Here is a 7,349-nt window from a genome sequence, read left to right as displayed (position 1 = left end):
AATTAGGGTGTATTCATTTTTGTAGCTACAAATTTAATATGAGATATGGACTTCCAGTGACTTGTTGATCGTGTTGTTCGCAGTGTGAACGCAGTTCCCCTACATCCAGTTTCAGTACAAGAGTTTAGATGACTGTCTGACACAGAATCACACCCATGCAGTGCATTAGGTTCTCTGAATGATCTATGAATTGGTTCTAAACTATGGTTTCCAAATACTGCTCATTTTTAAGCTAGATGTCATCTGGGCTTCTCAGCTGTGATAAAAGGTAAAAAACTGGAGTGGGAAGTCAGTGGAGAGATCTCAACACTGAGCATGTGCAGCAGCCCAGACATCTCATATCTTAAATAGTCTCACCAGCAGGGCATCCATAATTTAACAACAGGACATGTGGGAGAGTAGTGTGTATTGTATTGTGTGTGTGTATGTATGTGTGTGTGTGGATGTGTGTGAGGGAAAATCCACGTTGCACAGACAGAAATAATACCTTCCACCTTAGACACATTTGTCTTCACAGTTGTTATTGCTGTGATTCCTTGCTATTATCAATTGAACATCTGGAAGCTGCAACCTTAATAGTGAATTGGAAGCCAACTCTGTGGACACTGTGACAACACCAGGATGATTTCACTGGGATACAGGGAATTTATTTTGGTTCATCTGAATGTAAATGTCAGCAAACAGGGTTTCAGGAAGCAAGAAGTAAAAAAAAAAAAAAAAAAAAAATTAAGACCTTTTTAATGTTACCTGGAATTGAATTTTGGACCATTTTAAAACCTGAATAAAGAATCAAAGCTGGCCAAACAAGCCAATTTCCAATTGAAAATAACTAAAACGTTGTGTAACTATAAATGGGCAGAGTAGGACAAATGACCCAGGAAATTCATTGTTAATGGACATGAAGTCTGAAGAACTAAGAGTGGACATTGCAGCGCATTGTGCATCATTGCATGGTGAAAAAATAGACATTTTTATAATTTTTAAAGCCTTAAATTCCAATAACTTAGATTTGCAGACTCAGGAGGACTCCCTGACACAGTCAGACTCTATTGTAAATGGAGCATGTTCAGGAATAGGTTTATAATTACACATGGAAATATTCAAAAATATAGACTGAAATGTGTAAGGTCATAGGAAGAACATGAGCACTGTGTTTTAGCATGGATCTTCACTTTAAATCTTGGATTAATTCCTTAGGAGTATGCCAGCCCCCTCTTATTATCCATCAAGGTTGTGTATAGATCTTCTATGAATTATTGATGCCTACTAAGTTCATCTGCTGCAGTGAATTCTTGGTGAAGAAGGTTTTAGGCCTCCTAAACCCTGTAATGGCTGCCGGACACTAATGATTAGCCCCCCTTTTTATACTGTAGCTTAAAAGACATCTTAAATGATTCATCCATTATTCTATGGATGAATGGATGGTACGGTAGAAAGACAGATCCTTGAATGTATGAGCAAATAAATAAGCTAACTTAGTGAAACAGGAAAATTGTAGATAATGAAACGGACATGTAGAAATCACAGCAGCTGCAAAAACTGATGACATCGCAAATTATTGTCTCAGGTTTTTTTTTCTCCTGCTATTGTCCCACTATGGGAGATACTTATTTATGCAAACAAATCTATATGACTGAAAAAGCCAAAATCATAGTGTGACTTGTATTGTTGAATTGTATTTAGTGCAGACTTTGACTTGAAGTGGTTCAAGAAATCTTTTAGTGTTGTCCAGCCTAAAGGTGCAGGGACACAATCTCTCATTATATTACAGAGTTTGGAGTGAGCAGCCAAGGACCGCACCGCAGTTTGTTGTTCTAAACAAATTCAGTCCCATAAAACATCCCGGGTTTGGTGTTGTCGTGCAGTGGGTCAGTTTGAGAGGGAAGGAGTAGTTTCATATGTGTAATTCATCTTGGTGCGATGTGCACCTGCCTCCCTCCCAGTCCTACACAGCCCGTGGTAATCTGCACTTCTAGGCCACTTTGCTCCGTTATACTATCGTACCTCTTCTGTCAAAGGCTGAATCATGGCTCGGTCTTTTCCATGTGGCCTGTATAGTCAACTATAAATTATGTATGTTTGAAGTTTGTTCAATCCCCCTTTTCCCCCCCTCTCACTCAAGATGGAGTAAGGATTGCAATGAAATTGTTTAGATGAGGACAATTTTGAATTATCCGTAAGCTTTTAACACACCAAATGGTGATGCCTGTGGGACCTCTTTAACGTATCTCCTATTCACTTTGAGGAACATAAGAAAATGCTAAAAATCTTTGTTCCTCTGTTTTCTACATCACAGTCAGTGACAAAACAACCAACCGGCACACACTCCAAACAAACATGAAATCATTCTCTGTGGATCTCTCGATGATTTGCCGACAAAGAAAAGAGCAGTACGTGTCGTCCTGTAGCAAAACTTATTTGCATATCCTAAATGTGGAAGCTGGTGTAAAACAGATGTGAGCACAGATGACGCTAAGCAAACTGAAAGCTGAGATTAAATATTCATGCCAAAAGCACTCACTTCACTTGCGTAATTTGAAACACTCCAAAGAGCATGCCTACTGAACATTTCAGCCTGGCTGAGAGGAATGTTTGGTTTGCTAGCTGTTGGTCTAATTTTAGGCTGTTTTTGTCCATGACGGATCCAAAATTCAAAATGTTTTTTTTAAGGCTGATGTTTTTGACTGAAAATAAAAGTTAAAATGCCTTTGTTTTACTCCAACGTTTACAATTTAAGTATAGATCGTGTTTAGCAGTCACATACTCAGTTTTTATACAAAAAGCCTACACAAACATTTTTGTGAAAAAATGCCATCAACACCAGTGAAAACAAAGCCAGTGGTAGTTTCAACAGGGAGCGCCATACTGTGTTTATATACTCTGTCAACTTTGTTCTGCCTTCTTAACATTCCATTTCTGTCCAATGTTCACATTTAATAGTCACTACATGTAGAATAGTTGTTTGCCATTCATACCATTTCCACAATCTTCTCCTCCTCCACAGCAAAAATGTTCAGTGGAAAACACTCAACATAAACATGCAAATTCACATGAACACACATGCAGTAGGTCATCAAATTCAATACATCTTCTCTGTTCAACTCTATTCAGTGGGTCAGTTATCACAGAGAATTCACTCCAGGCCCAAGAAAGAACGCCTGTTTAACAGAGGAACCTAAATGAGAGAGTTTGTATCGGATGATTAAGTCCTTGTATTGCTTCCCACTTCCACCTCAAAATTACTCGCCAAGTTGCAAGGGCCATTCCTGGTCACACGACGAGTGGTAGATGTTGATTGAGTGCAATCTGACAGGGGTGATGCAACACAGATTTACCATCTCAATCTCCTAATCCCTGTTTCTCTGGCTGCCACAGTGACTGAGACAGATAGGTTTGGCCCAGAGGTTTCAAAATCTCCCAATTCAGAATCTCTGACCATCTCCCACAGGTTTGCTGGTGTGTTTTTGCCCATGCCAGCCCACACTAACCTCATACACCACCACAATGAAACTTCCCAAAGGGTAGCGGTGTGTAGCCGACCCTATCATTTGCCTGTACACGAGCAAAAAGCTGTTCTGGCAGGACCGCAAGCAATCCTGGAAAATGCAGTAATTGAAGAGTCCCACAGTGAGCGGTGGAGCTCCATTGTGTTTGTGCTGAATCCAGATGGCACGGTCCAGTTTTGTGTGGAACGGTCTATCACAAGGGCTCCACTTGGCACGTGTCAGTCATGCACCTACATCCTTCAGCCAAGACAAGAACTATGTGAGATAAGATCCACACCGAGCTCTGAGTTGGCGGAACAGGGGAGAATATTTAAATTTCCCCTCTCACACCTGCTCACTGGGTTGCCAGGTTGGCGCGCTCCATGGGCCAGTCACATTCCCTGTAAGAGAAGCACTTGCCTTCAGTTTGGAGAAATTGAAACTTCTGTAGGCCTAAAGAGAATCATAGAGTAGATCTAATGGGCCTAAAAGCTGTGGCATATTTCGAATATAGCCTTTTATTAATTAGCATATTATATGGACTTGCATCATTGCATTGTTCGTTCATTATGCCTATAACAGGCAAATCTGCTATTTAGCCAAATTTAATGTTTTTACAATATCAAGTGCTATCATTTCTAAGTGACTTGAGGCCTTAGAGGTTGCCTGTGTTGAGTACAGTATCATTGAGTAGTTGTTGTCTTTACAGTGGCTATCGAATGCAAGCCTATCAAAAACACACAGCTGTAGCACTTTTACTCCAGAGCAGACATGGCGTAGTAGAAAAGAACATATGTTGCAAGTCAGTTGGGGAATGCCTCTTTTTGGGGAAACTCCTTGGAGGAGGCAATAATTAATGCAATGTACACCGTCCCGTTGTTGTATGACTCATCCTCAAAGGATTACAAAAACAAAGATAAAGCAGAGAAAGCCTGGCATAACAGGATGATTGTAGCCATTGCCATTATTTTGTTCGTGCAATTTCAGAGTTTGTGTGAACAAATGAACACGTGTCCACAAGTTCATAAAATGTGCACACGTTTTTTAAAATTGTGTTTGATTTATTTCCTTCAGCAAGTTTCAAACTGATTTGCCATAATTAGTTGAATTTGCATAATTACACATATTTAGTGTAATTGGCTTGATATTTTGTTGAATAAAGACATATTTAGTTGAATGAGGCTTTGATATGGTATAATGGATAGATTTGTTGTTTATATTTTACTTCAGGTAAAATACTCAGTGGGTGAGTAAAGTCAGAATTCTGACCAGTATAAAATGCTGTCTGAGATGAATCCAGTGTGGTGGTTCTTTTTAAATATTTCTACTGATAGTCCAGCATCTTTAAATGTCCTCAACCTGTAGATTACAGTCTAAAACTATTAGGTTGTTATATGGGAAGTAATAGTGTATTCATGGAGTTAATAGTAAAACCAGAAAAAAAAGTCACAAAATGCAAGTAAATGAGTAAAAGAGGTGAGTCAGAGCTTGGAAAGCAACAGCTGTGACGATGGATGTGCTGTGAGGTGCTCAGCGCTGAGTGAATCATGTCTGCAGACTCTGCTGTATCATGTGTGAGGACATGGGGAAAAATGATGATGATGACTGCACAGACTAACACGTAACCCATATAGGTTTGTCTAAATGTATCATCGTCAAATGAATTATTATATCGACCATTACCAGCGTAACCCCTGTGAGCTGCTTTCTATTTTCATGATTTACCCTCTCTGCTTCCAGTGCATAAAATATGAGTCTGCTGTCCATGCAGAGGTATTTTTCAAAGAGTATCAAGCCTAAGATCTAAGATTGGAGCTATGGTTTGTTAAGCAGATAGTTACATTTTTATTGGCATTGGAGTATGTCATCACTAGGGCTGGACTAATATTGGCTTTTTAATAAATATTCGATTCGACATTGTCGGTGTCGCCCACTCTGATATGATGGAGGTTCCTCCCTGACCACAGCTACATAAAAAGTCTGTAAAACCTGCAGTTAAATTTTATTTTCTTTGCATATTTTATTTAATTCCTTTAACTATTCAATTATGTTTTTGTGTAAATTAATTCTTCATTTAAAGGCAGTAATTTATCCCAGAGTTTCCCTACCATTGAGTAGGCGAGGTGGGTCACCCTGACTCAAGGAGCTGCCAACCATAAAAGAGTTTCATTAGTCTGGGTTTCAGTGGAGAGTTTTAGTGTCCCATGATAGTATAAATACTGTTTCAGAGGCTTTTCCACCCTGAGAATAATACAATTCTGGGCAAAACACTGAATATCGGTAATCTTTGTCCTGAAAATGGTCAAATTTAATTTGATTGGCACAAACATCGGCTACCACTGACTTAAGTCTAAAAATATCTATCTGCCTTAAACATTTTGGTTGAACCCTAATCATCACAGCTAACCTCAGCAATGTATTAATGAGAGAAGTCTACACATAGTATCTTAAAATACAACATGTTTTATCACAGGGTGTATTCAAAGCAATACTGTATGTCCTGCTCTTCAGGAGAAACATATCTCTTCCTTTTGCACTGGTACTGGTGTTTACTGCCCTTTGCCGTAAACATAAAAACAGGCAGTGGTGTACTGTGGATTTATTGCCAGTCCATTTCATCCCGGCCTTTTATTGCTATCGATCAAAGCAGAGACAGAACCTCACTATTGATCATGATGGCCCATTTGGGAAACGACCACAAAACTAAAAAGGTCACCTCTCCTGAACTCAGGGGAGCGCTCATTCAGCTGCCAACGGCTCCCACAGACAGGCAGACAAATTAATAGCACGACTGAGAAGATGTGTGATATCCATTTCTTGGTCTTGGCAGGAAACAGAAAGTGAACCATGCTGCCACAGGATTAGGAATCAGTTTCACTGTGGGGGAATGGTTGTCGGGGAGATTTCGGGATTAATTCAGTACAGAAAAGCAGATGTTAGCTGTCTTGAAGATGTCAGGGAATCCAAAACAGCTCCACTGTTCAAATCCAGATTTGAGTCTTTCTTTTCAATTTATTTTTTTCCTCCCTTACCCGCCACAGATGCATGCACTCACTCTTACACACAAAAACACAATGACTTTTTTCCTCCCACTTGTGTATGTGTTTGTCAATATTGATGTTCTGTTTTTAAATTGTCTTTCAAACTGCCTTTTGAGAGGCCCTGAATTTTTCTGTTGTATATGTGCTATGAGCATATACTGTATGTAGGCAATAAAACAAAAATGACTATTTTCTAAATATAATTTTCCTTGATATGAATATAAAACATGTTTGATAACCATCAATATGACATCTTTTTCAGGCTTCAACTGCAAGCCAACAAGTGACACATGAACAGTCTTTCATGTGGTTAGAATAGCCTTAGATCAATTCATCAGGTTAGGTTGCACAGAGACTGCCGACAGCACCATGCACTACTAGTTTGGTTGCGATGTGGAAATTGTTGGTCCGTTTAAAGTCTGATAAGAACCAGAGGAGTGTGCATTGTAAACTCTGTTGAAAATCTGCACAAAGTCAGTTAACACTATCATTCTATGGAGCACGCAGAAGGTAAACTATTGCAGGCCCAAATGAGTGCCAGTAGTCGACCGCATAGAACAAATAAGACTGCCCAGTGACAAATAGCCATCACCAATGCTATAGTATACTGCACTGTAAACATATGTTGCCATGTATCACAATGGGAAATGAGGTGTAGTTTGGAAAGATGTGCTGACAGGAAAGAATACTTTAAACTAAAATTAACCAGTGTACCACATAACTGCAACGTTTTGGGTTTGGCCAAGGACGCATATCACCCCCTTTTCTCCCATCTTTCCTGTCTCTCTTCACTCTCTGCAGAAATGCCATAAATACTGTATAA

Source organism: Centroberyx affinis, unplaced genomic scaffold (assembly GCF_046629955.1).
Source record: "Centroberyx affinis isolate AG114_WGS23_722 - 3 ecotype Tasmania unplaced genomic scaffold, CSIRO-AGI_Caff_v1 ptg003032l_1, whole genome shotgun sequence".
In the NCBI taxonomy this organism is placed as follows: Eukaryota; Metazoa; Chordata; class Actinopteri; order Beryciformes; family Berycidae; genus Centroberyx; species Centroberyx affinis.
This window is presented reverse-complemented; position numbering follows the sequence as displayed.